Genomic DNA, 26,163 nt, shown 5'->3' on the forward strand with positions numbered 1-26,163 from the left:
ACCCATGAAATGTCGAAAAAGATGCGGGGTATGATGCTCACAGCACCTGGTATTCCCAAGCGGTCTCCCAATCAGGTACTAACCAGGCCGAACCATGCTTGGCTTCCGAGATCGGGCGAGATCGGGCCTTTTCAGGGTGGTATGGCCGTGAGCGGTACTGCATTAGCAGATGGACACCCATGAAATGTCGAAAAAGATGCGGGGTATGATGCTCACAGCACCTGGTATTCCGAAGCGGTCTCCCAATCAGGTACTAAACAGGCCGAACCATGCTTGGCTGCCGAGATCGGACGAGATCGGGCCTTTTCAGGGTGGTATGGCCGTGAGCGGTACTGCACTAGCAGATGGACACCCATGAAATGTCGAAAAAGATGCGGGGTATGATGCTCACAGCACCTGGTATTTCCAAGCGGTCTCCTAATCAGGTACTAACCAGGCCGAACCATGCTTGGCTTCCGAGATCGGACGAGATCGGGCCTTTTCAGGGTGGTATGGCCGTGACCGGTACTGTACTAGCAGATGGACACCCATGAAATGTCGAAAAAGATGCGGGGTATGATGCTCACAGCACCTGGTATTCCCAAGCGGTCTCCCAATCAGGTACTAACCAGGCCGAACCATGCTTGGCTTCCGAGATCGGACGAGATTGGGCCTTTTCAGGGTGGTATGGCCGTGAGCAGTACTGCTCTTGCAGATGGACACCCATGAAATGTCGAAAAAGATGCTGGGTATGATGCTCACAGCACCTGGTATTCCCAAGCGGTCTCCCAATCAGGTACTAACCAGGCCGAACCATGCTTGGCTGCCGAGATCGGACGAGATCGGGCCTTTTCAGGGTGGTATGGCCGTGAGCGGTACTGCACTAGCAGATGGACACCCATGAAATGTCGAAAAAGATGCGGGGTATGATGCTCACAGCACCTGGTATTCCCAAGCGGTCTCCCAATTAGGTACTAACCAGGCCGATCCATGTTTGGCTTCCGAGATCGGACGAGATCGGACGAGATCGGGCCTTTTCAGGGTGGTATGGCCGTGAGCGGTACTGCACTAGCAGATGGACACCCATGAAATGTCGAAAAAGATGCGGGGTATGATGCTCACAGCACCTGGTATTCCCAAGCGGTCTCCCAATCAGGTACTTACCAGGCCGTACCATGCTTGGCTTCCGAGATCGGAGGAGATTGGGCCTTCTCAGGGTGGTATGGCCGTGAGCGGTACTACTTTCGCAGATGGACACCCATGAAATGTCGAAAAAGATGCGGGGCAAGATGCTCACAGCACCTGGTAATCCCAAGCGGTCTCCCAATCAGGTACTAAACAGGCAGAACCCTGCTTGGCTGCCGAGATCGGACGAGATCGGGCGAGATCGGGCCTTATCAGGGTGGTATGGCCGTGAGCGGTACTGCTCTTGCAGATGGACACCCATGAAATGTCGAAAAAGGTGCGGGGTATGATGCTCACAGCACCTGGTATTCCCAAGCGGTCTCCCAATCAGGTACTAACCAGGCCGAACCATGCTTGGCTGCCGAGATCGGACGAGATCGGGCCTTTTCAGGGTGGTATGGCCGTGGGCGGTACTGCACAAGCAGATGGACACCCATGAAATGTCGAAAAAGATGCGGGGTATGATGCACACAGCACCTGGTATTCCCAAGCGGTCTCCCAATCAGGTACTAAACAGGCCGAACCATGCTTGGCTTCCGAGATCGGACGAGATCGGACGAGATCGGGCCTTTTCAGGGTGGTATGGCCGTGAGCGGTACTGCACTAGCAGATGGACACCCATGAAATGTCGAAAAAGATGCGGGGTATGATGCTCACAGCACCTGGTATTCCCAAGCGGTCTCCCAATCAGGTACTAACCAGGCCGGACCATGCTTGGCTACCTAGATCGGGCGAAATCGGGCCTTTTCAGGGTGGTATGGCCGTGAGCGGTACTGCTTTTGCAGATGGACACCCATGAAATGTCGAAAAAGATGCGGGGTATGATGCTCACAGCACCTGGTATTCCCAAGCGGTCTCCCAATCAGGTACTTACCAGGCCGAACCATGTTTGGCTTCCGAGATCGGAGGAGAATGGGCCTTTTCAGGGTGGTATGGCCGTGAGCGGTACTACTCCTGCAGATGGACACCCATGAAATGTCGAAAAAGATGCGGGGCAAGATGCTCACAGCACCTGGTAATCCCAAGCGGTCTCCCAATCAGGTACTAAACAGGCAGAACCCTGCTTGGCTGCCAAGATCGGACGAGATCGGGCGAGATCGGGCCTTATCAGGGTAGTATGGCCGTGAGCGGTACTGCTCTTGCAGATGGACACCCATGAAATGTCGAAAAAGGTGCGGGGTATGATGCTCACAGCACCTGGTGTTCCCAAGCGGTCTCCCAATCAGGTACTAACCAGGCCGAACCATGCTTGGCTGCCGAGATCGGACGAGATCGGGCGAGATCGGGCCTTTTCAGGGTGGTATGGCCGTGAGCGGTACTGCTCTTGCAGATGGACACCCATGAAATGTCGAAAAAGATGCGGGGTATGATGCTCACAGCACCTAGTATTCCCAAGCGGTCTCCCAATCAGGTACTAACCAGGCCGGACCATGCTTGGCTTCCGAGATCGGACGAGATCGGGCCTTTTCAGGGTGGTATGGCCGTGAGCGGTACTGCATTAGCAGATGGACACCCATGAAATGTCGAAAAAGATGCGGGGTATGCTGCTCACAGCACCTGGTATTCCCAAGCGGTCTCCCAATCAGGTACTAAACAGGCCGAACCATGCTTGGCTGCCGAGATCGGACGAGATCGGGCCTTTTCAGGGTGGTATGGCCGTGAGCGGTACTGCACTAGCAGATGGACACCCATGAAATGTCGAAAAAGATGCGTGGTGTGATGCTCACAGCACCTGGTATTCCCAAGCGGTCTCCCAATCAGGTACTAACCAGACCGAACCATGCTTGGCTTCTGTGATCGGACAAGATCGGGCCTTTTCAGGGTGGTATGGCCGTGAGCGGTACTGCTCATGCAGATGGACACCCATGAAATGTCGAAAAAGATGCGAGGTATGATGCTCACAGCACCTGGTATTCCCAAGCGGTCTCCCAATTAGGTACTAACCAGGCCGATCCATGTTTGGCTGCCGAGATCGCACGAGATCGGACGAGATCGGGCCTTATCAGGGTTGTATGGCCGTGAGCGGTACTGCACTAGCAGATGGACACCCATGAAATGTCGAAAAAGATGCGGGGTATGATGCTCACAGCACCTGGTATTCCCAAGCGGTCTCCCAATCAGGTACTAACCAGGCCGAACCATGCTTGGCCTCCAAGATCGGACGAGATCGGGCCTTTACAGGGTGGTATGGCCGTGAGCGGTACTGCTCTTGCAGATGGACACCCATGAAATGTCGAAAAATATGCGGGGTATGATGCTCACAGCACCTGGTATTCCCAAGCGGTCTCCCAATCAGGTACTAACCAGGCCGAACCATGCTTGGCTGCCGAGATCGGACGAAATCGGGCGAGATCGGGCCTTATCAGGGTGGTATGGCCGTGAGCGGTACTGCACTAGCAGATGGACACCCATGAAATGTCGAAAAAGATGCGGGGTATGATGCTCACAGCACCTGGTATTCCCAAGCGGTCTCCCAATCAGGTACTAACCAGGCCGAACCATGCTTGGCTGCCGAGATCAGACGAGATCGGGCGAGGTCGGGCCTTATCAGGGTGGTATGGCCGTGAGCGGTACTGCTCTTGCAGATGGACACCCATGGAATGTCGAAAAAGATGCGGGGTATGATGCTCACAGCACCTGGTATTCCCAAGCGGTCTCCCAATCAGGTACTAAACAGGCCGAACCATGCTTGGCTTCCGAGATCGGACGAGATCGGGCCTTTTCAGGGTGGTATGGCCGTGAGCGGGACTGCACTAGCAGATGGACACCCATGAAATGTCGAAAAAGATGCGGGGTATGATGCTCACAGCACCTGGTATTCCCAAGCGGTCTCCCAATCAGGTACTAAACAGGCCGAACCATGCTTGGCTGCCGAGATCGGACGAGATCGGGCCTTTTCAGGGTGGTATGGCCGTGAGCGGTACTGCACTAGCAGATGGACACCCATGAAATGTCGAAAAAGATGCGGGGTATGATGCTCACAGCACCTGGTATTCCCAAGCGGTCTCCCAATCAGGTACTAAACAGGCCGAACCATGCGTGGCTTCCGAGATCGGACGAGATCGGGCCTTTTCAGGGTGGTATGGCCGTGAGGGGTACTGCTCTTGCAGATGGACACCCATGAAATGTCGAAAAAGATGCTGGGTATGATGCTCACAGCACCTGGTATTCCCAAGCGGTCTCCCAATCAGGTACTAACCAGGCCGAACCATGCTTGGCTGCCGAGATCGGACGAGATCGGGCCTTTTCAGGGTGGTATGGCCGTGAGCAGTACTGCACTAGCAGATGGACACCCATGAAATGTCGAAAAAGATGCGGGGTATGATGCTCACAGCACCTGGTATTCCCAAGCGGTCTCCCAATCAGGTACTAACCAGGCCGGACCATGCTTGGCTACCTAGATCGGGCGAAATCGGGCCTTTTCAGGGTGGTATGGCCGTGAGCGGTACTGCACTTGCAGATGGACACCCATGAAATGTCGAAAAAGATGCGAGGTATGATGCTCACAGCACCTGGTATTCCCAAGCGGTCTCCCAATCAGGTACTAAACAGGCCGAACCATGCTTGGCTGCCGAGATCGGACGAGATCGGACGAGATCGGGCCTTTTCAGGGTGGTATGGCCGTGAGCGGTACTGCACTAGCAGATGGACACCCATGAAATGTCGAAAAAGATGCGGGGTATGATGCTCACAGCACCTGGTATTCCCAAGCGGTCTCCCAATCAGGTACTAAACAGGCCGAACCATGCTTGGCTGCCGAGATCGGACGAGATCGGGCCTTTTCAGGGTGGTATGGCCGTGAGCGGTACTGCACTAGCAGATGGACACCCATGAAATGTCGAAAAAGATGCGGGGTATGATGCTCACAGCACCTGGTATTCCCAAGCGGTCTCCCAATCAGGTACTAAACAGGCCGAACCATGCTTGGCTGCCGAGATCGGACGAGATCGGGCCTTTTCAGGGTGGTATGGCCGTGAGCGGTACTGCACTAGCAGATGGACACCCATGAAATGTCGAAAAAGATGCGGGGTATGATGCTCACAGCACCTGGTATTCCCAAGCGGTCTCCCAATCAGGTACTAACCAGGCCGAACCATGCTTGGCTGCCGAGATCGGACGAGATCGGACGAGATCGGGCCTTTTCAGGGTGGTATGGCAGTGAGCGGTACTGCTCTTGCAGATGGACACTTATGAAATGTCGAAAAAGATGCAGGGTATGATGCTCACAGCACCTGGTATTCCCAAGCGGTCTCCCAATCAGGCACTAAACAGGCCGAACCATGCTTGGCTTCCGAGATCAGACGAGATCGGGCCTTTTCAGGGTGGTATGGCCGTGAGCGGTACTGCACTAGCAGATGGACACCCATGAAATGTCGAAAAAGATGCGGGGCAAGATGCTCACAGCACCTGGTATTCCCAAGCGGTCTCCCAATCAGGTACTAACCAGGCCGAACCATGCTTGGCTTCCGAGATCGGACGAGATCGGGCCTTTTCAGGGTGGTATGGCCGTGAGCGGTACTGCTCTCGCAGATGGACACCCATGAAATGTCGAAAAAGATGCGGGGTATGATGCTCACAGCACCTGGTATTCCCAAGCGGTCTCCCAATCAGGTACTAAACAGGCCGAATCATGCTTGGCTGCCGAGATCGGGCGAGATCGGACGAGATCGTGCCTTTTCAGGGTGGTATGGCCGTGAGCGGTACTGCACTAGCAGATGGACACCCATGAAATGTCGAAAAAGATGCGGGGTATGATGCTCACAGCACCTGGTATTCACAAGCGGTCTCCCAATTAGGTACTAAACAGGCCGATCCATGCTTGGCTTCCGAGATCGGACGAGATCGGACGAGATCGGGCCTTTTCAGGGTGGTATGGCCGTGAGCGGTACTGCACTAGCAGATGGACACCCATGAAATGTGTCAGGTTTAGAACCATATACATTCAATAATTCGGATCAGAGGTAGCACACGCAGAGTCGGCTTGATGAGATTTTCAAAGACATCAGCTGAGGGAGGGGTCGGGAGGTGCAAGCGCTTGGAGACGAGTCCATCTCCTTGCCTGACCAGTTCCAATCCCTGCCTCCCTCCAACAGTTGAGCTGGTTTTATTAACAAAGGGTCATGTGACCTAGGTACAAACATAAGGCGGGAAGAAGTAGACAAAGAAGTGGGTGTCGTGAAAGATGACACCCCCTTAACTAAAAGGTGTCATGATGGAAGTTTCCACTGGGTCATGCAAAATTCTATTCTAGTTACTACACTATATAAACCAAAAGACATAATAATAAGCATAAAATACATTCATACTTCACATTTCCCCCCTTTAGTAACTTTGAAAGAATTTTCATTAAACATCAATTTATATCCCTCCTATCTAGGTATTAGAATATAAACATCATCAGCAGGTACTTATCAAAAAGTATGGAAAACAATAAAGTCATTTGTGAAGGCAAAGGTGAAAAACGTGAGATAGTTTTAAGGTTATATAGGAAAACAATAAAATCATTTGTGAAGGCACAGGTGAAAAACGTGAGGTAGCTTTAAGGTTATATAAGAAAATCCCTCTGTGTCCCTCTTTATGAGCGAACACAGTTTTGAAGTTAAGACATGTACAATTACCCGGATGACTCGACATACTCGTCGCATTTCAAAATGGTGGGAGAATCTTCATTACGGCATGTCACGCGGTGATACTGTATGTCGCTGTAAGCTACCAGCGTATGCTGGATAGTATTTCAAACCATAGCTTTCATGCAAGGGATTATACACATTGAGAAAATACAGAAAATACAGAAGAGTAACATAATTGCAAGTAACGGTGTTAAAAATTTAACCAGGATCGCGAACCACGACCCGGGTATTCACCACGACCAATGTGATGCACCTATAGCTGAGGGATCCTGGGCCATGGCGTTGGCCAAGGCTTTCATTTCAGCTATTGCACGAATGTTACCTACGTCATCGATTTCATCTGGGATGAAAGTACAACCGTGTTCTCCGACCATGGCGCACACACCTCCATCCTTGGCTGCTATCAAATCCAAGACCATCTGGTCTTGGCGCTCCATTTCTCTAAGGGCTTGTAATTCATCTGCTATGCCCTGTAGAGCCTTGAAAGTTTGGTTAATGAACAGTCCCATACGATAATTCAATGTCTCCACTCGGAGCATAACTTTACCAATTCCAAGCTGAGGAAGTAGTGACAGTATGAATTTCTTTGGGGGGTGGACCATAGTTTATGGTCATCAGGAACATCAATGCCCCAAATTGAGTCATATGGTATGAATTGCACTGATCTCTTATCCCTTGCCTTTACTCCCCTTAGAAGGAAGGCATCCTGGACCATCTGCACCATTGCACACCGACCTGTCCATGCTGTGGGCAAACTCAAAAACACTGTATGGCCGCATAGCCAATACCCATCATCTTGAGGATTAGTGCCCAATACATCAGGGAGAGTGTAATAATCCCTGCAGGTGGCACCCGGGGGCGCTCCTGTGGCATTGAACTGGTCTTTGTTAGTGGTGTTTCGCGTGCACGGGGTAATTACCTGACTGCAGCACTTCATGGGGACTTCCCCCAACGGCATGGAGTGGCCAAAAAGGGACATGATACTGGCAAAACACACGGCTTTAAAACCACGTGGGTATGGGACGTCGTTCAACATAGCAAGATCTGTCCAATTGTATTTTAGGAGTCTTGTAAAAGCCAAATGTGGTACAGTCGGATTAATTTGGGGAACTTTAGCTCTAATTGCAGCTTCTAGGTACCATGGAGGTGTGTTGGTGTCATAGTCGTAGGGATTAATTGGCTTAAGATAAACTGGCGGGGTGCCTGTGGAAATAGGTATACGACTACACACAACAATTTTCATTCACACCGGACAATTTCTTCTGAAACATCACGAAATTATACCACACATTTTCTTCATAATAATTCTTTTGATCACTCTTTTCATACCACCTCAGTCTTTTTTTGCGACAGTAGCATGGGACCATCTCGATTTCCTGCTCGAGTCTCAGTGGGCAGGGCATCCAGCCACGCCCAGGTTGCGGCTGATAGTAGAGTCGCTGTGATGAGGGTGGAGGCAGCTTTCATTTTGGCTTCTGCGCGGGAATGCTAAGTCTACGAAATGTCAAAGTTAAGCGAGGGGCGCTCGGGGCAGGTGAGTAGACGTCTGATGATGTTCCACGGACAAGGGTTTTGGTACCGTCCGGCTTGCAGTCTACTCACAGTCCCCTATGTTTCGAACCACCTTGACCTGAGATTGGTGAATCTACGTATACCTCTCAAAAATCTTTGCAGCAGTGGAGGTTGGTGAGTTGGGCCACGAATGGGTCTTCCCATCGTGGAGAGAACCAGGACTTCCTTTTTATGACTCGGATCAGCATCCAGTCACCTGGCTTCACCACCTCCTGCAAAGTAGACAAAAGGGGATCACGGCAGCTAACATGTTCTTTGGACAAGTTTCTCCAAACATGTTACCATCCATTCTGTGATTAGGTCTGCCTTGCCCTTAGCCTTTTGTCATGTTTCACCTTCCCATAGAGGATGTTGAAATGGTCTTCCATGAACATTTGTTTGCTCTACCAGTCCCACACTCTTTGGACGTTGTCCTCGTTTGGGCCTGAGGTTACCTTGCACACCAGGTCTGCAACAAATCAAACGGTTCCTACAAAAAATTTAAAAGTAGGTATTTAGACCTCTGGGACATGGAACACACGCTGTACCATGTCCATCATCCCCCCTGTTGAGACATGGTTCAATCCATGGCTCAATTTTGGAATAATTTTTGGGAGGCACGCTAGGCCTTTAGCTGTGTACAGGTCTTCTGCAGACTGTTCTGTGTTCTTTTTGTATAGATGCATCTCTACCTTCTGTGATGCAATGTTTTGCATATTAATTAATACTGTTTTCGACTCAGTTTTTGTTGTTGTGAATACTGTGTAGTAAGTGTTTGCGCTGCTGCTTTAGCTGCTGTCGTCTTTAGCGCGTGCTCAACACCTGCATACGGCCACTTGGTTGGGCTTAATTCTCTAATGGACAAAAATCACAACAATCTTACTTATTCCATCACTTTGCTTGTGAAAATCTGAATGCTTTATCAGTCAAAAGTAGATATACTAGCTGTTATTCTATTGTGATTGCTGCTTCCTTGTTAAGATCAAAAACTATATTTGATTTTTCCTTTCCTGCAATTACACAAATTAACAAATCATGCTAAAAATATGAAAAATACAAAGAGCAAACCAGGCTGCCTTCTCCTCAGGAAAACAGCTTTCCCGCTCTCTGCAACAGTTACATTCACATCAATTAATATCCAGAAACAAATGTAAACATTTATAATTCTGAAAAGAATTGAACCCACTAAACTGTAACCACCCCTTGTTTATCAGGGTTAATATTTTCTAGCATAATTTTCCTTTAGGGCAATTAAAATTCATTACTTATAAAAAGCTTAGTAATCAAGTCCCAATTCAATTAACAATGTGTATCGCGTTGCATATTAGACTCAATTATTTGAAATTCAAAATATCCCAAACTAGTAGTCTTTTTTATCAAATGTAACATTCCATTGTCTTTGGAGTTTGCCAATCATCTATAAAACTTTCTTAATCAACATTTTCCAATAATTCGGCATAAAATTAAAATTTTGTTACATATCTATCCATTGGAAACTCTCTTTTCACTCTTAATCGTTTACTTTAAAAATCTGTAAGAAGGTTTGTTCTCAATTGAAACGCTTTCACTTTTTATGGAGACAATAAAACCAATATAAAAAGTTCCTTATGGTTTATGGCATTGCTCCTCGAGCAATAATCTTTCCAATCAATATTGGATGCTTTCCATTACGTCTGATCGCGTCAATAAGCTTATCTTACCTGTCTCCTCAAACGTTTCAACTGAGAGAACCTCCTTACAGTGCAAAGGTGGATCTGCATCCTCCGCTATTTTCATGTCTGCTGTTTGGTCAGCAAGAGTTGTACGGACGTTCTCATTTTGGGTTGCTCGTGCGTCTTCTCCATGTTTCCTGTTGAAAAACACAGTCTTCTTCTGCTAGCTCAAAATTAGTGCGTTTCTTTTCTTTAAAGTTTTTCTTTTATACAGATAGCCAGATTAGAGTCATCCTTCAGCTCCAATCGTGTAGTGAATAATGGCGTTTGGTATGGTAACGAAATATGGAACATTTTGTCAATTCAGTCAATTAATCTGTTAACACAATTTGGATGCCATTATCCCTATACATCAATGGTACTTTGGAATTTCATATGATCCACTGTTTTTGTTTTTCTCAGTGCTTCAAAATTTCGCATTGCAGATTTGTTCCTCCAATCCAATGCATTATCATCAAAAAATTTCTTTGGACTAAACTATTTTCCTTGATTTTTCATCGCCATCCAAAAAGGCTTATTGGCGATTTCAGAAATTGATTTCAAATTTCCAATCCTTCGCTGCCATCCCTGAAAAGGGCTTATTGGCAGTTTCAGAAATTGATTCCAATTTGCTAAATCCTTTTCCACCTTGATATCTAAGGGATCAATTATATCTTGGTGGATGGCCAATCAAGAACACAAAAAGACAAACAACCATTCACGCTCACACGCATTCATAATCAGACATCAGTGGTCTGCATTTTTTTCACTAGTGGAGAGCGCCATCCCTGAAAAGGGCTTATTGGCAGCTAACCACCTTTTGCTGTCCTATCAGCACTAATCGTTCTCAAAAGAACTAGGTTAATAGTCATTAATATGACTCACACTAAAGCATATTTCATCTAGTGATGGAAAAACAATGAATTATATTTCGTGCACTAAACATGATTCATCTTATTCCATCCTATAGAAATCATGCTTATCCTAAATTAATTATTTTATCTAAACTTTTATCTAAACTTTTCCTAATAATTTGGATCAATGCCATTTCTGCATTGTTTTCTTCTCATTTGATATCATTAACAATTTGGATGAATGCCATTTCTGTCTCCTCTGCCTCTAAATTCTTATCTCCCTCTGCTCTTTACTTGGTGCGGAGGTAATTTGAGACGTCTCTGGCCTGGCATTCCAGGAGCCCCCGCAAACCCCCTTGTGTGGTTTGTTTGTAAAAAAAAGGTGCCTGGAATGTTAGGTGAGGAGTGTCTGCATCTGTGAAGGGGGGCTGGTCGTAAAGTGGGCTTCTTGCTGTTGTTTCTTCAACGGGCCCAACAACCACGGCGGCCTTTGTTCAGCCCTTTTAACTTTCTTCTCAAATCTTTGTTCTTCTCGTTTAGTAGCTTGTTCTATCCAAACTTAAATATCGTCTAGCTGCTTACATATTTTTCCTTGCTTTTTTCCTTTGTTTACAGCTTTTTTTTCTCTAAATTCCTTTGAATAGTTTGCAAAGGTTCCACTAACAATTTCCCCCAAACCATGTGCTTTGTTTTTGAACTTTTTCCAAACAATGGTCAAATGTTACTCTATTTATATATTTCTTTAGGATTTTTTTTAGGGACGTCCCAACTAATTTATTATCTTATTTACCCGCCTAGATAGTCGTTTATACTCTTATTTTGCGCGGCAATCATCGAGATTTATGACTGCGTCACGGCATATTTCAGGTTCATATATATATATATCCTTTCGGTTGATATATATATATATACTTCATATGAAGATTACTTTTATCAAGCGCTTTTACTCATCAGGTGCTGTATTTTTGGAAGGTTTCCCTTATTTTTAACAATCTCCAAAAATCCTTTACGAGGGATTCTTTCACCCTCTAGTCTAAACCGCGTCACCAGTTTTCCTTACGAATGTCACCTATGGCCGAAGTGTACATTCGCCGCATATCTTGTGTATTCCCTTTATTTTTTTTTGACATACATACTCCCCAACGATATGCAAATATTTCCTATTTATGGAACGTTTTTCTTCGACTTTTTCACGAGAGGAAAAACGGGATTTTCACCAGCCTTGTTATATATAAATTTTAAACAGCCCTACCGTCTCTTGTGCGTGCATCCTCTCTCCGGCCGGGTTCCTTCTTCAAACGGGCCGCGATCGACCGAAATGCCCCCTCTTTCAAAGTAAGAGGGCTGACGTCAGTAATTCTTGGCCTTCAGTCCACCGCGGTCCGAGAAATTCAGAAATGAATTCCCGGGTTTCGGCACCAGAAAATGTCAGGTTTAGAACCATATACATTCAATAATTCGGATCAGAGGTAGCACACGCAGAGTCGGCTTGATGAGATTTTCAAAGACATCAGCTGAGGGAGGGGTCGGGAGGTGCAAGCGCTTGGAGACGAGTCCATCTCCTTGCCTGACCAGTTCCAATCCCTGCCTCCCTCCAACAGTTGAGCTGGTTTTATTAACAAAGGGTCATGTGACCTAGGTACAAACATAAGGCGGGAAGAAGTAGACAAAGAAGTGGGTGTCGTGAAAGATGACACCCCCTTAACTAAAAGGTGTCATGATGGAAGTTTCCACTGGGTCATGCAAAATTCTATTCTAGTTACTACACTATATAAACCAAAAGACATAATAATAAGCATAAAATACATTCATACTTCACAAAATGTCGAAAAAGATGCGGAGTATGATGCTCACAGCACCTGGTATTCCCAAGCGGTCTCCCAATCAGGTACTAACCAGGCCAAACCATGCTTGGCTTCCTAGATCGGGCGAGATCGGGCCTTTTCAGGGTGGTATGGCCGTGAGCGGTACTGCTCGTGCAGATGGACACCCATGAAATGTCGAAAAAGATGCGGGGCAAGATGCTCACAGCACCTGGTATTCCCAAGCGGTCTCCCAATCAGGTACTAAACAGGCTGAACCCTGCTTGGCTGCCGAGATCGGACGAGATCGGGCGAGATTGGGCCTTTTCAGGGTGGTATGGCCGTGAGCGGTACTGCTCTTGCAGATGGACACCCATGAAATGTCGAAAAAGATGCGGGGTATGATGCTCACAGCACCTGGTATTCCCAAGCGGTCTCCCAATCAGGTATTAACCAGGCCGAACCATGCTTGGCTGCCGAGATCGGACGAGATCGGGCGAGATCGGGCCTTATCAGGGCGGTATGGCCGTGAGCGGTACTGCTCTTGCAGATGGACACCCATGAAATGTCGAAAAAGATGCGGGGTATGATGCTCACAGCACCTGGTATTCTCAAGCGGTCTCCCAATCAGGTACTAACCAGGCCGAACCATGCTTGGCTGCCGAGTTCGGACGAGATCGGGCGAGATCGGGCCTTTTCAGGGTGGTATGGCAGTGAGCGGTACTGCTCTTGCAGATGGACACCCATGAAATGTCGAAAAAAATGCGGGGTATGATGCTCACAGCACCTGGTATTCCCAAGCGGTCTCCCAATCAGGTACTAACCAGGCCGAACCATGCTTGGCTGCCGAGGTCGGACGAGATCGGGCGAGATCGGGCCTTATCAGGGTGGCATGGCCGTGAGCGGTACTGCTCTTGCAGATGAACACTGTCAGGTTCTTTAATAATTACCTTCGTCCGTAATTATCAATAACTGCAGGAAGACATCTTATTCAATTATTGACATTTAATTAAATAGAAATGGATACAACAGATAAAAGCCTCCGGAGGGGAGCGTTACAGCAAGTGTCACCTTACAACTTCCGAACGTCTCCTCGAATAGATGTTTTCGTCCCATTCTTATGGTCACAAGTTACAGAGTTGTTGATCATTCCATCACGTATGAGTAAAAACAACATCTGGGACTACAATAACAATCAAAGTATTTTACTAATAACAAAAACAGGGACTAGACCTAACTACATGTAGATTAGAGTAATTATACAACCTCCTTGACCTAAGAATCATATAATATAATCATAATCATATAATCGTTACATACAGAAAAACCCGAAGTGTACGGTTACATAACGATCACAATATTCTTGTTATTGTCCGAATAGCCCTGTCCTCGTCACCAAGGGCCCACCAAATCTCAAGGACCCAGATTGGGTGGATTGTTTGTATAACCATCCTGGAACAGGCTGTCCAGGTTAAAGATGACTTGGTGTGACCTCAACACTTTTGAAAAACAGAAAGAGAATGATTTAACAAAGTAATGAATTAATACAGAGAAAAGAAAGAGAATGATTTAATAAAGAAATGAATTAATATAACTATTATAATAGTAAAACAGAACAAACCCAACATTCCCCCGTTTTTATAATATGTATGTTATTAGTCATTTCTTAGTAATCACTAAATGGTAATGTCGGGTGACTGTGATTTTTCCCGCCTACTCCTTACTCCCATGGCTGGTCTGAAAGAGAAAAAACATAATTATATTCGTCCAATTGGTCCTCGGATTTACCGTACTCCTGGACCTCACTGCTTTCCCCAAACCGTCCCATAAGATACAACTCATGTACTTTAGAATTTGTAGGGGCAATTGCAGTAGTTATAAGTCGGCTTAGTAAGGAGCGCAAACAGGGGATACTACATCACCCACACAATGTTAGGATAGCGGTAATTGTGCCTATAGTAACCACGAAGGATGTAGCCAAATCTTTAGATTTTCCAAAGGTCTTATCCCACCAATCTGACAATGCGGACGTATCTACTCCAGAGTGCTCTTGCATATTGCGGTTCAGTGTTTGCAGGCCAGTAATGGCCCTGGTGAGAGATCCACTGGGTGACGTGTTGTTCGGTATGAAGGTGCAACATTGTTTTACAAACATTGCACACACGCCCCGTTTCAAGGATCATATCCACCGCTATGCGACCCCGGAACGCCATCAGACTGGTAGCTGCCAGTTGTTCCTTTATGGCCACAAATCCCTGTTCAGTATAATTTCCAAGTTTTGTACATTGTAATGTAAGTAATTTATTCTATCCACATTTTTGTTTGGGGTGATTAGAAGGAAGATAGACTCCCAACCTGCTGCGATCTGATTAGCCAGCTTATACTCATCTGGTACGCCCCAGGGGATGCCAATCGCATCAATGTATGTTGGATCTCCTTCCCTCCATGCCTCTCGACGATGTCGGGAGGGTCGACCCTTCAGCCGAATTATGAGCCGCCAATTGTATCTCCTCCACTGTGGATGGAAAAACAGACATCGGTAAGAGCAGTGAGACCAAAGTACCTAGTCCTGCCGCGTTTCGGCAGGAGTCGTATAATTTATCTACCACCCCGCCACCATAGGCCAGAACGTGGTATCAGGGGTGTAGTTTGTTTTAGAACGCCGGTACACCACGTCTCATTTATCGCCCCTAGCTTCAGACCATGCCCTGTAAGGTTTAAGCAGGTAAAATGATTAAACAGTGGAAAAATTGACTTCCTATTTACTGCGTAACAGGATAAACACTGTTTCAATATATTTTTTTTTCTTTCTTGCCAAGTAGGACACGTTTTTTCATTTGTAAAAACACTTTTCCCCAAAAGAATGGTGATTGAGGGAGTTGTTAGACCCCATCGTTTTTTCCCTTGTCTGGTAGGTTATCCTAATCTTTTGTAAGATGGTTTAGTCTCAATTGAAACTATATGGAGACGTCAAACCCAATATAAAAGAGTTCCCTATAGTTTTATGGTATTGCTTGCTGAGCAATAATCTTTTCAATTAATATTGGTGTTTCCCGTATTTTATTAAGTCAGAAAGTTTATTTTACCCGTCCCCTCAATGTTTCAATTGAGACCACCCTTTTACCAAAGTAGCTCCACCTAGTGCTTGTCCTCTTTACACTCCATTAACAGCGCCCAATTATCCCCCGTTTGGGAAATCCCTGTTTCAGAAATAAATTTCACAGGTTAATATGTCAGTCCAAGCTTTCCAATCTTGACCAATTTCTGCAACAAGGCTTTTCCCAATCTTCAATTTTTTTGCTGTTAATGTACCACACATATTTCCCACCATAGATTGACACCTTGTACGGCACCCGGGACGTCGCCGAGTCCAAATATATATTTTCAATTTGGAAATTTGATTTAGTAGGTAATGTTAATTAAATGTAAATGTGTATGTTTCTCGGTTTACCCTCCCGTAAGAAGGTGTATCCTCAATTGAAACGCCTCCGCCTTTTTCTCCAACTGGAGAAAACAACCCTACTGTGGAAAGGAATAGAATCACAATCATCATTAATCTCATTGCCCCAAAAGCAATAATTGTTTTCAACATGACTTTTTGTCTTTGTTTAGGGAGTTTTCCTCTTGAAACGTTTCAATTTAGACAACCTTCTTACTGTGGGAAAGGTGCATCCGTGTCCCCTTTCAGTAACAAGGACCCTCCGACTTTGCGTTGCTCCGATGTTTCTTCTTTTATGCTGCTTATCAGCATCCAGTCTTCAAGAATCACCGTCGCTTCGTCCGTTTCCTGTTGACAAGCAAAATCTCCCTCTGATAGTCTAAATTTGGTGTGTGCGTTTTTTTTTTTTTTTCTGATAGATTCGCCTCATCATCCAATTGTCATTGTGTAGTGAATAATAACAATTTGTAAGGTCTACCAAACAGGACTTCATATAAGGTCCGCCAATTGTGGATGGTAGACAACTATTATATTAACAAAATGGGAGCCATTATCACTATAAATAGTTTCTGAAATTCCATATCGTGGAATGATATCCATATGATCTAATAAAATAAAATAAAATCTATATGTATTTTTTGAAATGGATATGTGGGTATGCATATAGATTTAAAACCTAAACCTTGTAGTGCCGTTGTAGCAAGGCCACCTCCCCCTTGTCGAGACATAGGTCTTCCCTTGACTCAAGCCCAAATTATTTTCTTTATTGATCTTTTATTGATAGATTATGTCTCGGTGGTCTGCCAATCAAAAAACACAAAAAGACAAACTATCATTCACGCTCACACTCATAAAAAGAAGAATTTAGTGTGTTCAACCAGTCTAGCATCCATAATTTCATTTTGTGGGAGTAAACTGGAGTACCCGGAGAAAATCCACAAATTCTTGAGGACGCCATGAATACCCCACATTCCGGAAGGTCTGGATCCACCCCGCATTCATGAGTAGATCCTTTAATATACACACCCCCACTCTAGCATTTTAACCGTTTGTAAAAAATTACCTTCAAGTTTCACACAAAGTTATATCCTTTTTAATGCTATCAGTTTACCTGTTTGTTCCCCGAATTGAGGTGGCAATAGTTTCACATCTAAGGTTTTTATTTTTCACAGCCGCCATGACCTAATGGCCCCCTATCAGGTTTTTTGGAAAATCCCAATTTCCTCTAATAGCATGCCAATCACCTTTTAATGCGGCCATCCAATTTTGTTTCTACTTGTTTCAGGTGATAAGATAATCTCCCCCATTTGTAAAACTAATTCATCCACGCCTATTTTATACAACATGACGCCTATGGCCTTTATTACGTCGCCTTGACTCCAAATTCTATGAACCAAGATAACACGCCGAATTTGTAAGCGAATTTCCCCCATCCCATTTTGTTCATAGACAACCCATCTACCTAAAGCGTCACTTGTTTCCAAACATGAAAGGCCCCTCTAGAATTTGTGCATCCAGCGCCAAATAGAGCCTATTTACACATTTGTCTCAAACTTGTTTTAGATATGGGGTCCCCAATTTCCCAAAATTTCCCAGAATTCATGTACCACCAGATCCTGTCAAAAACCCAAAACGACTAACATAACCTGTTTCTAAGCCAGATTCTGGAATTTGGAGAATTTCTCCTTTCCCTCCCTTATCTAAGCTTGTTATTGCCCCTCGTTATCACTGTAACATTCAGGCGTATTAACCCCATCGTTGCAATGATATGAATTTCTAAAGTTCTCACCAATTTGCATGCCCTTAAAGCAGTAAAAAGCAACGTTATTTGGTTGTATCAATTGACCAATGCTTATCCAATCTGTAATATCCTTAAAGTCATCAATATGACCTGTGACAAAGCATATTTCCTCCCGCCAGGACAACAGACAATGTTCTTTCAAGTGCACTTTGAAAAACATTCCATGTTACTCCATTCTTAGGGAAAATATGCTCATCCTAAACCAATTATTTTATTTACAATTCACCTAATTATTTGGATGAATGCCATGAATTTTATCATGCCACTATTTTATTGTAAATTTCCCATCTGATGTCGTTAACAGCCAAATAATTCAATACCTACTATATACTTTGTAAATCACCTCATATGATGTTTACTTAAGACAAAAGTCTTTTCCCATAGCCTGTTACCAAAACAAAAATCTTCAACAATTAAATTAGAGAAATCAACCTTTTGTTAGACAATTCCTAATTACAACTTTAATGTTTTAAAAACCTTATCGTCACCAATATACCATAATATTGTAAATTTTGTCATCCTGGCCAACCTCCTGGATTAAAGTATTTTGAACAATCAAAAAATTCTGAAATAGTATTAATATTATTTTATCCTCCAAAAGCTAGTTTCCTTTTACTAAGAGCCCTTTGAAATCCACAATTGCTCAAAAATGACTATTTTGGTCTATTTCCCAAATCCAAAGCTTTTTACCAAATCAACCTTTTACTGAACAGATTTTCTATCCTCTTAATACATTTCATTTTAAAACCCAAAATATCAATGCGAAAGCATTCGCATAACCTTGCATTTCTTGCAGCCCATGTATTGTTCTTATTCTGAAAAGTCCAAACAGAAAACGCAATTAGCCGTTAACTATGACCTCCACTCTTGCTGCGAAAACAGCATTGTTATCTTATGTTTACAAACCAGCTTTTTCCCTGTGCCCAAATACAACGCTTTTTAGAGAAGACAACCATTAAAACGTCAAATTAACCCCTCTTCCGATATTCAACTACATCACAATATTTTTCCAAGACCCCATATATCCAGAATATGTATGCTGCAAGCACAACAATATGGCAAAAACCCATTTTCTGCCCTCAAGTTTGCTTCAGCACCCCCAAGGCCAATTATTATTATTATAATGTCTTCACGGAAGGGATCACAAAATTTTAGTTGTTTACACGGTCCGAACGCTCCCGAAAGCCCAACACAGTTAAATCGTCTGCCCCGCGGCCCACATGTTTCACTCCCATCTAATCAGCAGCCGCTGCACCAGAAACGCTTCCCCCGCAGTTGACACATTTTTTGGCAAGTCTAGAGCATAATAAAAACACAGGTGACATTCCCTGCTAAAATTTAAATGATCATTTTGTATATATTCTTTTGTCTTTTTAAACACCATCTTCCCGTTAGCGGACGGGATCAAAAACCAAGCTGCAATAAGCCATCACATTGCTGTAAATTGACAGTACATATAGGTTATATTAACAAAGCACCACCAGCACTTGGAAATAACCATTCTAATTGTTGTTATACAAGCCCAAGCATCACAAAAAAACCCAATTTATTGTAATCACAAAACGTCATACCCGGATTAACCAAATCAAATACCAGTGTCCCCATTAATTTTCTAGCTCCCTTTATTTTTGTTAAACTTCCTACGCGCCCGTCACCTATCTCGGTAAATATTTTCCCCGTCAGCCGAGGAGGCCCCGCTATTTTTTCCTTACCAAACAGTACTTTCCCGCCGCCACGGTCTTAAATATATCCCCGTTATCCGAGGGAGCCCCCACTATTTTCCCAAAATAGTATTTTTTAACTTCTCCCCGGCCTTATTTCGCCATTAGTGTCTGTGGAACAAGCTGTTACACTTTTATCCACTCACATATTATTTATATACGTATATTACCTCCATTAGTGTCTGTGGAACAAGCTGTTACACTTTTATCCACTCACATATTATTTATATATGTATATTACCTCCATTAGTGTATATATTATCCTGCATTTTATGCATTTTAAGCTGGCCAGCAAACCCATATTTATTTATCCATAAATATAGCTGTGTAATATTTTTAAAGCGCTTTGTCTTACCAATTTTTTCCAATCCTTACAAGTTAGACGTATTTTTTGGATCGTCATCCAAACCCGCCTTACAACACGTGTTTCCCATATTTTACTTTTTTGTAGTGAGTTCGTGTGCCTCACACAGTTAACTTTATTATATCTATTTTTATTATTATCACTCTATTTTTATTATTATCACTCCTTCGACTGTATTTCCTAGGCTTATCTTAATTTTACTGCAGAAACCACACAAACACCATACAACATTTACAACATATTCGTGCCTACCCTTTAGACACAGGACACTTCCCAGCCCCACCATTGTACCTCCAGTACAATACATTCGTGCCTACCCCTGAGACACAGGACACTTTCCAGCAAAGTGCCCCACCGTACCTGCCATTGACTAGTATAAACACAGGGTTTTGTCGCCGTCACCCAGGACGCGAAACCAGCCCACAATGGACCTCACATACAATGTCCCTTTAACGCATTTGGAAACACCGTCACAACATGCAGACATTAATGTGGACTTACCCGAGATCCATCAGATGTCTCCCTCCAGCAGGAAAAGTCTTCAACCGCCGAGAATCCAGGCGCCCCCGTCGAAAAACTCCGGCCCACCAAGGGTTTTGAAGACGCCGTGCGCACGGTCACTTACCAGATGTCGAACAGCAGCGCCTGGGTTCTCGCTCCGGTATATTGACCTCCATGGCTCAGAAGGACCAAAATGTCAGGTTCATTAATAATTACCTTCGTCCGTAATTATCAATAACGGCAGGAAGACATCTTATTCAATTATTGACATTTAATTAAATAGAAATGGATACAACAGATAAAAGCCTCCGGAGGGGAGCGTTACAGCAAGTGTCACCTTACAACTTCCGAACGTCTCCTCGAATAGACGTTTTCGTCCCATTCTTATGGTCACAAGTTACAGAGTTGTTGATCATTCCATCACGTATGAGTAAAAACAACATCTGGGACTACAATAACAATCAAAGTATTTTACTAATAACAAAAACAGGGACTAGACCTAACAACATGTAGATTAGAGTAATTATACAACCTCCTTGACCTAAGAATCATATAATATAATCATAATCATATAATCGTTACATACAGAAAAACCCGAAGTGTACGGTTACATAACGATAACAATATTCTTGTTATTGTCCGAATAGCCCTGTCCTCGTCACCAAGGGCCCACCAAATCTCAAGGACCCAGATTGGGTGGATTGTTTGTATAACCATCCTGGAACAGGCTGTCCAGGTTAAAGATGACTTGGTGTGACCTCAACACTTTTGAAAAACAGAAAGAGAATGATTTAACAAAGTAATGAATTAATACAGAGAAAAGAAAGAGAATGATTTAATAAAGAAATGAATTAATATAACTATTATAATAGTAAAACAGAACAAACCCAACAGACACCCATGAAATGTCGAAAAAGATGCGGGGTATGATGCTCACAGCACCTGGTATTCCCAAGCGGTCTCCCAATCAGGTACTAAACAGGCCGAACCATGCTTGGCTTCCGAGATCGGACGAGATCGGGCCTTTTCAGGGTGGTATGGCCGTGAGCGGTACTGCACTAGCAGATGGACACCCATGAAATGTCGAAAAAGATGCGGGGTATGATGCACACAGCACCTGGTATTCCCAAGCGGTCTCCCAATCAGGTACTAAACAGGCCGAACCATGCTTGGCTTCCGAGATCGGGCGTGATCGGGCCTTTTCAGGGTGGTATGGCCGTGAGCGGTACTGCACTAGCAGATGGACACCCATGAAATGTCGAAAAAGATGCGGGGTATGATGCTCACAGCACCTGGTATTCCCAAGCGGTCTCCCAATCAGGTACTAACCAGGCCAAACCATGCTTGGCTTCCTAGATCGGACGAGATCGGGCCTTTTCAGGGTGGTATGGCCGTGAGCGGTACTGCTCTTGCAGATGGACACCCATGAAATGTCGAAAAAGATGCGGGGTATGATGCTCACAGCACCTGGTATTCCCAAGTGGTCTCCCAATCAGGTACTAACCAGGCCAAACCATGCTTGGCTTCCGAGATCGGACGAGATCGGGCCTTTTCAGGGTGGTATGGCCGTGAGCGGTACTTCTCTTGCAGATGGACACCCATGAAATGTCGAAAAAGATGCGGGGTATGATGCTCACAGCACCTGGTATTCCCAAGCGGTCTCCCAATCAGGTACTAACCAGGCCGAACCTTGCTTGGCTTCCGAGATCGGACGAGATCGGGCCTTTTCAGGGTGGTATGGCCGTGAGCGGTACTGCACTAGCAGATGGACACCCATGAAATGTCGAAAAAGATGCGGGGTATGATGCACACAGCCCCTGGTATTCCCAAGCGGTCTCCCAATCAGGTACTAAACAGGCCGAACAATGCTTGGCTTCCGAGATCGGGCGAGATCGGGCCTTTTCAGGGTGGTATGGCCGTGAGCGGTACTGCACTAGCAGATGGACACCCATGAAATGTCGAAAAAGATGCGGGGTATGATACTCACAGCACCTGGTATTCCCAAGCGGTCTCCCAATCAGGTACTAACCAGGCCGAACCATGCTTGGCTTCCTAGATCGGACGAGATCGGGCCTTTTCAGGGTGGTATGGCCGTGAGCGGTACTGCTCTTGCAGATGGACACCCATGAAATGTCGAAAAAGATGCGGGGTATGATGCTCACAGCACCTGGTATTCCCAAGCAGTCTCCCAATCAGGTACTAACCAGGCCAAACCATGCTTGGCTCCCGAGATCGGACGAGATCAGGCCTTTTCAGGGTGGTATGGCCGTGAGCGGTACTTCTCTTGCAGATGGACACCCATGAAATGTCGAAAAAGATGCGGGGTATGATGCTCACAGCACCTGGTATTCCCAAGCGGTCTCCCAATCAGGTACTAACCAGGCCGAACCTTGCTTGGCTTCCGAGATCGGACGAGATCGGTCCTTTTCAGGGTGGTATGGCCGTGAGCGGTACTGCACTAGCAGATGGACACCCATGAAATGTCGAAAAAGATGCGGGGTATGATGCTCACAGCACCTGGTATTCCCAAGCGGTCTCCCAATCAGGTACTAACCAGGCCGAACCATGCTTGGCTGCCGAGATCGGACGAGATCGGGCCTTATCAGGGTGGTATGGCCGTGAGCGGTACTCTTCTTGCAGATGGACACCCATGAAATGTCGAAAAAGATGCGGGGTATGATGCTCACAGCACCTGGTATTCCCAAGCGGTCTCCCAATCAGGTACTAACCAGGCCGAACCATGCTTGGCTGCCGAGATCGGACGAGATCGGGCGAGATCGGGCCTTATCAGGGTGGTATGACCGTGAGCGGTACTGCTCTTGCAGATGGACACCAATGAAATGTCGAAAAAGATGCGGGGTATGATGCTCACAGCACCTGGTATTCCCAAGCGGTCTCCCAATCAGGTACTAACCAGGCCGAACCATGCTTGGCTGCCGAGATCGGACGAGATCGGGCCTTTTCAGGGTGGTATGGCCGTGAGCGGTACTGCACTAGCAGATGGACACCCATGAAATGTCGAAAAAGATGCGGGGTATGATGCTCACAGCACCTGGTATTCCCAAGCGGTCTCCCAATCAGGTACTAACCAGGCCGAACCATGCTTGGCTGCCGAGATCGGACGAGATCGGGCCTTTTCAGGGTGGTATGGCCGTGAGCGGTACTGCACTAGCAGATGGACACCCATGAAATGTCGAAAAAGATGCGGGGTATGATGCTCACAGGACCTGGTATTCCCAAGCGGTCTCCCAATCAGGTACTAAACAGGCCGAACCATGCTTGGCTTCCGAGATCGGACGAGATCGGACCTTTTCAGGGTGGTATGGCCGTGAGCGGTACTGCACTAGCAGATGGACACCCATGAAATGTCGAAAAAGATGCGGGGTATGATGCTCACAGCACCTGGTATTCCCAAGCGGTCTCCCAATCAGGTACTAACCAGGCCGAACCATGCTTGGCTTCCGAGATCGGGCCTTTTCAGGGTGGTATGGCCGTGAGCGGTACTGCTATTGCAGATGGACACCCATGAAATGTCGAAAAAGATGCGGGGTATGATGCTCACAGCACCTGGTATTCCCAAGCGGTCTCCCAATCAGGTACTAAACAGGCCGAACCATGCTTGGCTGCCGAGATCGGACGAGATCGCGCCTTTTCAGGGTGGTATGGCCGTGAGCGGTACTGCTCTTGCAGATGGACACCCATGAAATGTCGAGAAAGATGCGGGGTATGATGCTCACAGCACCTGGTATTCCCAAGCGGTCTCCCAATCAGGTACCAAACAGGCCGAACCATGCTTGGCTTCCAAGATCGGACGAGATTGGGCCTTTTCAGGGTGGTATGGCCATGTGCGGTACTGCACTTGCAGATGGACACCCATGAAATGTCGAAAAAGATGCGGGGTATGATGCTCACAGCACCTGGTATTCCCAAGCGGTCTCCCAATCAGGTACTAAACAGGCCGAACCATGCTTGGCTTCCGAGATCGGACGAGATCGGGCCTTTTCAGGGTGGTATGGCCGTGAGCGGTACTGCACTAGCAGATGGACACCCATGAAATGTCGAAAAAGATGCGGGGTATGATGCTCACAGCACCTGGTATTCCGAAGCGGTCTCCCAATCAGGTACTAAACAGGCCGAACCATGCTTGGCTGCCGAGATCGGGCGAGATCGGGCCTTTTCAGGGTGGTATGGCCGTGAGCGGTACTGCACTTGCAGATGGACACCCATGAAATGTCGAAAAAGATGCGGGGTATGATGCTCACAGCACCTGGTATTCCCAAGCGGTCTCCCAATCAGGTACTAAACAGGCCGAACCATGCTTGGCTGCCGAGATCGGACGAGATCGGGCCTTTTCAGGGTGGTATGGCCGTGAGCGGTACTGCACTAGCAGATGGACACCCATGAAATGTCGATAAAGATGCGGGGTATGATGCTCACAGCACCTGGTATTCCCAAGCGGTCTCCCAATCAGGTACTAACCAGGCCGAACCATGCTTGGCTTCCGAGATCGGACGAGATCGGGCCTTTTCAGGGTGGTATGGCCGTGAGCGGTACTGCTCTTGCAGATGGACACCCATGAAATGTCGAAAAAGATGCGGGGTATGATGCTCACAGCACCTGGTATTCCCAAGCGGTCTCCCAATCAGGTACTAAACAGGCCGAACCATGCTTGGCTGCCGAGATCGGACGAGATCGGGCCTTTTCAGGGTGGTATGGCCGTGAGCGGTACTGCACTAGCAGATGGACACCCATGAAATGTCGGTAAAGATGCGGGGTATGATGCTCACAGCACCTGGTATTCCCAAGCGGTCTCCCAATCAGGTACTAACCAGGCCGAACCATGCTTGGCTACCGAGATCGGACGAGATCGGGCCTTTTCAGGGTGGTATGGCCGTGAGCGGTACTGCTCTTGCAGATGGACACCCATGAAATGTCGAAAAAGATGCGGGGTATGATGCTCACAGCAACTGGTATTCCCAAGCGGTCTCCCAATCAGGTACTAAACAGGCCGAACCAATGCTTAGCTTCCGAGATCGGACGAGATCGGGCCTTTTCAGGCTGGTATGGCCGTGAGCGGTACTGCACTAGCAGATGGACACCCATGAAATGTCGAAAAAGATGCGGGGTACGATGCTCACAGCACCTGGTATTCCCAAGCGGTCTCCCAATCAGGTACTAAACAGGCCGAACCATGCTTGGCTTCCGAGATCGGACGAGATCGGGCCTTTTCAGGGTGGTATGGCCGTGAGCGGTACTGCTCTAGCAGATGGACACCCATGAAATGTCGAAAAAGATGCGGGGTATGATGCTCACAGCACCTGGTATTCCCAAGCGGTCTCCCAATCAGGTACTAACCAGGCCGAACCATGCTTGGCTGCCGAGATCGGACGAAATCGGACGAGATCGGGCCTTATCAGGGTGGTATGGCCGTGAGCGGTACTGCACTAGCAGATGGACACCCATGAAATGTGGAAAAAGATGCGGGGTATGATGCTCACAGCACCTGGTATTCCCAAGTGGTCTCCCAATCAGGTACTAACCAGGCCAAACCATGCTTGGCTGCCGAGATCGGACGAGATCGGACGAGATCGGGCCTTATCAGGGTGGTATGGCCGTGAGCGGTACTGCTCTTGCAGATGGACACC

The 26,163-nt window shown here is 46.4% G+C and overlaps 65 pseudogenes; all 65 read right to left on the reverse strand.

The window, feature by feature from the left end:
• Window positions 1-34: 34 nt before the first annotated feature.
• Window positions 35-153, reverse strand: LOC144188448 (5S ribosomal RNA; annotated as a pseudogene).
• Window positions 154-209: 56 nt separating this feature from the next.
• LOC144190831 (5S ribosomal RNA) lies at window positions 210-328 on the reverse strand (annotated as a pseudogene).
• A 56-nt stretch (window positions 329-384) lies between these two features.
• On the reverse strand, window positions 385-503 carry LOC144183290 (5S ribosomal RNA; annotated as a pseudogene).
• Window positions 504-559: 56 nt separating this feature from the next.
• On the reverse strand, window positions 560-678 carry LOC144189559 (5S ribosomal RNA; annotated as a pseudogene).
• Window positions 679-734: 56 nt separating this feature from the next.
• On the reverse strand, window positions 735-853 carry LOC144185892 (5S ribosomal RNA; annotated as a pseudogene).
• Window positions 854-909: 56 nt separating this feature from the next.
• Window positions 910-1,038, reverse strand: LOC144184631 (5S ribosomal RNA; annotated as a pseudogene).
• A 56-nt stretch (window positions 1,039-1,094) lies between these two features.
• Window positions 1,095-1,213, reverse strand: LOC144183162 (5S ribosomal RNA; annotated as a pseudogene).
• A 56-nt stretch (window positions 1,214-1,269) lies between these two features.
• LOC144187009 (5S ribosomal RNA) lies at window positions 1,270-1,398 on the reverse strand (annotated as a pseudogene).
• Window positions 1,399-1,454: 56 nt separating this feature from the next.
• Window positions 1,455-1,573, reverse strand: LOC144189524 (5S ribosomal RNA; annotated as a pseudogene).
• A 56-nt stretch (window positions 1,574-1,629) lies between these two features.
• LOC144185145 (5S ribosomal RNA) lies at window positions 1,630-1,758 on the reverse strand (annotated as a pseudogene).
• A 56-nt stretch (window positions 1,759-1,814) lies between these two features.
• LOC144185731 (5S ribosomal RNA) lies at window positions 1,815-1,933 on the reverse strand (annotated as a pseudogene).
• A 56-nt stretch (window positions 1,934-1,989) lies between these two features.
• Window positions 1,990-2,108, reverse strand: LOC144185493 (5S ribosomal RNA; annotated as a pseudogene).
• Window positions 2,109-2,349: 241 nt separating this feature from the next.
• LOC144182279 (5S ribosomal RNA) lies at window positions 2,350-2,478 on the reverse strand (annotated as a pseudogene).
• A 56-nt stretch (window positions 2,479-2,534) lies between these two features.
• LOC144188580 (5S ribosomal RNA) lies at window positions 2,535-2,653 on the reverse strand (annotated as a pseudogene).
• A 56-nt stretch (window positions 2,654-2,709) lies between these two features.
• LOC144188681 (5S ribosomal RNA) lies at window positions 2,710-2,828 on the reverse strand (annotated as a pseudogene).
• A 56-nt stretch (window positions 2,829-2,884) lies between these two features.
• On the reverse strand, window positions 2,885-3,003 carry LOC144186418 (5S ribosomal RNA; annotated as a pseudogene).
• A 56-nt stretch (window positions 3,004-3,059) lies between these two features.
• LOC144186147 (5S ribosomal RNA) lies at window positions 3,060-3,188 on the reverse strand (annotated as a pseudogene).
• Window positions 3,189-3,244: 56 nt separating this feature from the next.
• Window positions 3,245-3,363, reverse strand: LOC144191369 (5S ribosomal RNA; annotated as a pseudogene).
• A 56-nt stretch (window positions 3,364-3,419) lies between these two features.
• On the reverse strand, window positions 3,420-3,548 carry LOC144184367 (5S ribosomal RNA; annotated as a pseudogene).
• A 56-nt stretch (window positions 3,549-3,604) lies between these two features.
• On the reverse strand, window positions 3,605-3,733 carry LOC144183284 (5S ribosomal RNA; annotated as a pseudogene).
• A 56-nt stretch (window positions 3,734-3,789) lies between these two features.
• On the reverse strand, window positions 3,790-3,908 carry LOC144187482 (5S ribosomal RNA; annotated as a pseudogene).
• Window positions 3,909-3,964: 56 nt separating this feature from the next.
• Window positions 3,965-4,083, reverse strand: LOC144188682 (5S ribosomal RNA; annotated as a pseudogene).
• A 56-nt stretch (window positions 4,084-4,139) lies between these two features.
• On the reverse strand, window positions 4,140-4,258 carry LOC144183245 (5S ribosomal RNA; annotated as a pseudogene).
• Window positions 4,259-4,314: 56 nt separating this feature from the next.
• On the reverse strand, window positions 4,315-4,433 carry LOC144185904 (5S ribosomal RNA; annotated as a pseudogene).
• A 56-nt stretch (window positions 4,434-4,489) lies between these two features.
• LOC144185732 (5S ribosomal RNA) lies at window positions 4,490-4,608 on the reverse strand (annotated as a pseudogene).
• A 56-nt stretch (window positions 4,609-4,664) lies between these two features.
• On the reverse strand, window positions 4,665-4,793 carry LOC144184533 (5S ribosomal RNA; annotated as a pseudogene).
• Window positions 4,794-4,849: 56 nt separating this feature from the next.
• On the reverse strand, window positions 4,850-4,968 carry LOC144188683 (5S ribosomal RNA; annotated as a pseudogene).
• Window positions 4,969-5,024: 56 nt separating this feature from the next.
• LOC144188684 (5S ribosomal RNA) lies at window positions 5,025-5,143 on the reverse strand (annotated as a pseudogene).
• A 56-nt stretch (window positions 5,144-5,199) lies between these two features.
• Window positions 5,200-5,328, reverse strand: LOC144184955 (5S ribosomal RNA; annotated as a pseudogene).
• Window positions 5,329-5,384: 56 nt separating this feature from the next.
• LOC144191176 (5S ribosomal RNA) lies at window positions 5,385-5,503 on the reverse strand (annotated as a pseudogene).
• A 56-nt stretch (window positions 5,504-5,559) lies between these two features.
• LOC144189282 (5S ribosomal RNA) lies at window positions 5,560-5,678 on the reverse strand (annotated as a pseudogene).
• A 56-nt stretch (window positions 5,679-5,734) lies between these two features.
• LOC144187199 (5S ribosomal RNA) lies at window positions 5,735-5,863 on the reverse strand (annotated as a pseudogene).
• A 56-nt stretch (window positions 5,864-5,919) lies between these two features.
• On the reverse strand, window positions 5,920-6,048 carry LOC144186529 (5S ribosomal RNA; annotated as a pseudogene).
• Window positions 6,049-12,737: 6,689 nt separating this feature from the next.
• LOC144181827 (5S ribosomal RNA) lies at window positions 12,738-12,856 on the reverse strand (annotated as a pseudogene).
• A 56-nt stretch (window positions 12,857-12,912) lies between these two features.
• LOC144184149 (5S ribosomal RNA) lies at window positions 12,913-13,041 on the reverse strand (annotated as a pseudogene).
• A 56-nt stretch (window positions 13,042-13,097) lies between these two features.
• On the reverse strand, window positions 13,098-13,226 carry LOC144185341 (5S ribosomal RNA; annotated as a pseudogene).
• A 56-nt stretch (window positions 13,227-13,282) lies between these two features.
• LOC144185118 (5S ribosomal RNA) lies at window positions 13,283-13,411 on the reverse strand (annotated as a pseudogene).
• Window positions 13,412-13,467: 56 nt separating this feature from the next.
• Window positions 13,468-13,596, reverse strand: LOC144185023 (5S ribosomal RNA; annotated as a pseudogene).
• Window positions 13,597-21,448: 7,852 nt separating this feature from the next.
• Window positions 21,449-21,567, reverse strand: LOC144187483 (5S ribosomal RNA; annotated as a pseudogene).
• Window positions 21,568-21,623: 56 nt separating this feature from the next.
• On the reverse strand, window positions 21,624-21,742 carry LOC144182394 (5S ribosomal RNA; annotated as a pseudogene).
• Window positions 21,743-21,798: 56 nt separating this feature from the next.
• Window positions 21,799-21,917, reverse strand: LOC144189658 (5S ribosomal RNA; annotated as a pseudogene).
• A 56-nt stretch (window positions 21,918-21,973) lies between these two features.
• On the reverse strand, window positions 21,974-22,092 carry LOC144187972 (5S ribosomal RNA; annotated as a pseudogene).
• A 56-nt stretch (window positions 22,093-22,148) lies between these two features.
• LOC144188909 (5S ribosomal RNA) lies at window positions 22,149-22,267 on the reverse strand (annotated as a pseudogene).
• A 56-nt stretch (window positions 22,268-22,323) lies between these two features.
• On the reverse strand, window positions 22,324-22,442 carry LOC144185933 (5S ribosomal RNA; annotated as a pseudogene).
• A 56-nt stretch (window positions 22,443-22,498) lies between these two features.
• Window positions 22,499-22,617, reverse strand: LOC144191568 (5S ribosomal RNA; annotated as a pseudogene).
• Window positions 22,618-22,673: 56 nt separating this feature from the next.
• LOC144191111 (5S ribosomal RNA) lies at window positions 22,674-22,792 on the reverse strand (annotated as a pseudogene).
• Window positions 22,793-22,848: 56 nt separating this feature from the next.
• LOC144188551 (5S ribosomal RNA) lies at window positions 22,849-22,967 on the reverse strand (annotated as a pseudogene).
• Window positions 22,968-23,023: 56 nt separating this feature from the next.
• Window positions 23,024-23,142, reverse strand: LOC144188073 (5S ribosomal RNA; annotated as a pseudogene).
• Window positions 23,143-23,198: 56 nt separating this feature from the next.
• On the reverse strand, window positions 23,199-23,327 carry LOC144183516 (5S ribosomal RNA; annotated as a pseudogene).
• Window positions 23,328-23,383: 56 nt separating this feature from the next.
• LOC144185915 (5S ribosomal RNA) lies at window positions 23,384-23,502 on the reverse strand (annotated as a pseudogene).
• A 56-nt stretch (window positions 23,503-23,558) lies between these two features.
• Window positions 23,559-23,677, reverse strand: LOC144185927 (5S ribosomal RNA; annotated as a pseudogene).
• Window positions 23,678-23,733: 56 nt separating this feature from the next.
• Window positions 23,734-23,852, reverse strand: LOC144182844 (5S ribosomal RNA; annotated as a pseudogene).
• A 56-nt stretch (window positions 23,853-23,908) lies between these two features.
• LOC144186014 (5S ribosomal RNA) lies at window positions 23,909-24,017 on the reverse strand (annotated as a pseudogene).
• Window positions 24,018-24,073: 56 nt separating this feature from the next.
• Window positions 24,074-24,192, reverse strand: LOC144191188 (5S ribosomal RNA; annotated as a pseudogene).
• Window positions 24,193-24,248: 56 nt separating this feature from the next.
• LOC144183822 (5S ribosomal RNA) lies at window positions 24,249-24,367 on the reverse strand (annotated as a pseudogene).
• Window positions 24,368-24,423: 56 nt separating this feature from the next.
• LOC144187484 (5S ribosomal RNA) lies at window positions 24,424-24,542 on the reverse strand (annotated as a pseudogene).
• Window positions 24,543-24,598: 56 nt separating this feature from the next.
• On the reverse strand, window positions 24,599-24,717 carry LOC144183034 (5S ribosomal RNA; annotated as a pseudogene).
• A 56-nt stretch (window positions 24,718-24,773) lies between these two features.
• LOC144188686 (5S ribosomal RNA) lies at window positions 24,774-24,892 on the reverse strand (annotated as a pseudogene).
• Window positions 24,893-24,948: 56 nt separating this feature from the next.
• On the reverse strand, window positions 24,949-25,067 carry LOC144189295 (5S ribosomal RNA; annotated as a pseudogene).
• Window positions 25,068-25,123: 56 nt separating this feature from the next.
• On the reverse strand, window positions 25,124-25,242 carry LOC144188687 (5S ribosomal RNA; annotated as a pseudogene).
• A 56-nt stretch (window positions 25,243-25,298) lies between these two features.
• Window positions 25,299-25,417, reverse strand: LOC144187292 (5S ribosomal RNA; annotated as a pseudogene).
• Window positions 25,418-25,473: 56 nt separating this feature from the next.
• LOC144185554 (5S ribosomal RNA) lies at window positions 25,474-25,593 on the reverse strand (annotated as a pseudogene).
• A 56-nt stretch (window positions 25,594-25,649) lies between these two features.
• On the reverse strand, window positions 25,650-25,768 carry LOC144187485 (5S ribosomal RNA; annotated as a pseudogene).
• Window positions 25,769-25,824: 56 nt separating this feature from the next.
• On the reverse strand, window positions 25,825-25,953 carry LOC144184251 (5S ribosomal RNA; annotated as a pseudogene).
• Window positions 25,954-26,009: 56 nt separating this feature from the next.
• LOC144183057 (5S ribosomal RNA) lies at window positions 26,010-26,138 on the reverse strand (annotated as a pseudogene).
• Between the last annotated feature and the right edge of the window lie 25 nt (window positions 26,139-26,163).

This window comes from Stigmatopora nigra, unplaced genomic scaffold (assembly GCF_051989575.1).
Source record: "Stigmatopora nigra isolate UIUO_SnigA unplaced genomic scaffold, RoL_Snig_1.1 HiC_scaffold_24, whole genome shotgun sequence".
Lineage (NCBI taxonomy): Eukaryota > Metazoa > Chordata > Actinopteri > Syngnathiformes > Syngnathidae > Stigmatopora > Stigmatopora nigra.